The sequence below is a fragment of the Lissotriton vulgaris genome, chromosome 2_1 (genome assembly GCF_964263255.1).
Source record: "Lissotriton vulgaris chromosome 2_1, aLisVul1.2, whole genome shotgun sequence".
Lineage (NCBI taxonomy): Eukaryota > Metazoa > Chordata > Amphibia > Caudata > Salamandridae > Lissotriton > Lissotriton vulgaris.
The window spans coordinates 659,818,780-659,821,815 of record NC_141687.1 but is presented as its reverse complement, the minus strand read 5'-3'; the positions used below and the strand labels follow the sequence as shown (position 1 = coordinate 659,821,815).

The window sequence follows — 3,036 nt, the reverse complement described above, 5'->3', positions numbered from 1 at the left end:
GGTGCTGGCCTCATCTCCGCATCAGATCCACCCAGACAGACCTGGCCAGATCCTGTTTGGGCTGTTCCGAGGCAAAAGACATTCCTTTCCCAATCTCCGGCCTTGGAGACTTGCACAGCCATCCTCCCTCTGTCCTAGCAATAAGTAGGGAATGCATAAAAACACTCTGAAGGTACACAATAACCTCAAGAGGCATCCTCACGAGATGCCTCGCACCTGCTTGTACTGGTTTGCGTGAGAACATGTTTATGTTACTGCTGAAGTGTAACTCCAGGTCAAGGCAGCACAAAATGGAAGTGCGATGCAACAAAATGGAAGATCAGAGCATTGCATGGAATCAAGGTCAACATGTGATTTAGCACGTGTAAAATGGCAAATGCTGTACATTCCACCCCTTGACCTTCGATTCACCCATCATACCCCATTGGTCTAAATACCATGGATCTGGGATGAAAAAGGGAGAAAAGATTAGGTATGCATTGAATGCAACAACATAATGAGATAAAAACACAGAATAATGACTATAATAGCACCCAAGATATACCGAAGCTGTCCAAAATTAGGCAGACCAATAAACAACCAATCCAACCATCCTTGGTCAATGTCTTGGGTAACCCCTTTCACTAAATCTTTCAAAGCATTAATATGTGCATGGATAGACGTAGAATGGTCAGATAAATTAAAACAACATAGCCCATCAAAGTCCTCGCAACCGTGGTTATGTTTTAGCAGCAAATAGTCCACAGCTGCCCTATTTTGCAAAACAGCTTTTCTTGTTCCTTGAACATCTAATAATAATTCAGCTAAAGCGGCAGAAGTGTGATTGAGATTCTTCACAATTAAACAGGCAAGCTTAGCAATTGTTCTGGCATTATAAACAGACATTCCTGGCACTCCTACAATGGAAAGGGCCAAACTAGTATATTCTGTTCTAGAAAGCAAATCAATATCGGCGTCACAATCCTCAGGTAATTGAATAGCGGCTCTAGAAGAGCGAATATGTGTAACAGAATGCATGGGAAAAAGCATAGGACTTAATCGTGATAAGGCACAAGGTTCTCCAGTTATGTTAGCTGGTATGTAAGTGTATGAAATATTACCACATGAGAACAACCATCCTTTAGGTAATTTCACATGGTTAACATGGCTAGCGGCTAATACTGTGTGATTACAAACCATATAATTGGTAACATTATTACAAAAACTGTCATGTTGTTACTGACATGTTTGTTGATCAGGGGTCAATTGTTTGCTTTTCTCTAGTTTTAATTGGCCACACTTGCCAATCTTGCTAGGGTCACAAGTTAATTGATAGCAAATGTCTCCAGTAGAGATATTGTAGGTAATACTTGTCATGTTCCTCCAGAGGCTTTCTGTAACCTCCGGGCAAAAGCGACAGTACTCATAAAGACGCAGATGTGTTTGAACATCACTTTCCTCCACTTCCCCATCAAAGTTAGTTTGGTTGAAAATGTGCAGAAGCACCTGTGCAGAGGTAGGTATGGCGACAAGACACGTGGATATCATATCAGCTGTACTCTGAAGATTTCTCATACAGAAGTGGGAAGTGTTCAGCACATTCCCGGCCAAGTAGGTCCAGATGTTATCCGGTTGCTGCAACAATGCTGTCATCCGACTCGGGAGGTTGATCCCCTTCGGCATCTCCGGGCCCTCCCGGACCCCTCAGACACACCCAAACACCGACCAGACAGCGCAAGCATCGCAGCGGCCAGCCATACTGTGATCTAGAAACAGAAAACAAACTGGTATAATCACTCTCGCAAATAACATTTTTCAGCAGGTACATTTTCCCACTTTTCCTGTCCGGGTTTCATGATGACTAGGAAGTTATCCCTGCCCTTAGCGATCAATTCTGCAGATTCAGGAGGTTTGTTTGGGGACTCCACCCACAATTTTGCCCCTGGGTTCTTGTCAGTAGATCCGAACCCGCCCTTTCCTCGCACAGTTAGAAGGGCTGGGGCCTTCATGACATTTCCTCCATACACCGGCATGATGACCATTTGGGCAACACGATCACCAGGTTGCACAATCAGATCATTGTTTCCAATGTTCAATAGGATAACTTTAATCTCCCCCTGGTAATCGGCATCCACAACCCCTCCCAGAGCCTGGATGCCTTTAAGGGCAAGCCCAGATCGAGGGGCGATTAGCCCGAAATGCTCTGGGGGAATTTGAACTCCAATTCCTGTCTCAATCAAGGTAATATCTTGTGGTTGCAATCAACAGAGTTTCAAAGCATGTAAATCAAGACCAGCAGCTTCTGGTGTGGCACGATACGGAGCCAAAGCTCCGGGAGCTGTCTCCCAATACAGAATCGTGTTTGTGGCCACATGGGGCTTAATCTGCAAAGCTGGGGTCAACATGCGCATCAAAGGAGTCTCTGCATCAGCAAGGGGTCAGTTGTTTAAAATCTGCAATGCATCAGACAAGTGATCCCTCCTGGAGTTCTGGACTTTTCGGTTCCGTCCAGAGGTGTCAGGGAACAACACCCAAAGACCCCGGAGTTCCACCTGCCTTGGTGCACAAATGAACAGAAACACGGGCTTCTCGATGGTGGCGTCAAAGACCAAAGGTTTATTACTGCAGGGACACAGAAGTCACAGAAACTACGCATGGGCAGTAACTAGGAGCCTGTTCGAATTGTACAAAGAGGGTTGCTCCTTATATACTAAATTTTGGCCTTTAGGCGAATTCTTCACATGTTAGTACATTCCCAAACCTTTGTGTCATAAACAATAAATATTTGGCGTACACAGGAATCGTCGACAATATCTGATGTCAAAACATTACGAACGAGGGGTTCCCACTTTTCCATCATAATCCCATGTCAACTTTTCATTCAAGACCCGGACCGCCTCATCGTAAATTTCGTTACCTCCCCCTAATAAAGGCCCAGAAGGAAAGGAGCAGAGCCAGGTGCAGAAGATAGAAAAGCAGGATAAGGGATGTTTGTGGGTTGTAAATGGGCAAGGCTACCGACTTCGGCCGCCTAATCGTGATCAGGACAATGGACAC

General features: G+C 45.1%; 1 pseudogene; it reads right to left on the bottom strand.

The window, feature by feature from the left end:
• Positions 1-468: 468 nt before the first annotated feature.
• On the bottom strand, positions 469-1,662 carry LOC147730935 (uncharacterized; annotated as a pseudogene).
• Between the last annotated feature and the right edge of the window lie 1,374 nt (positions 1,663-3,036).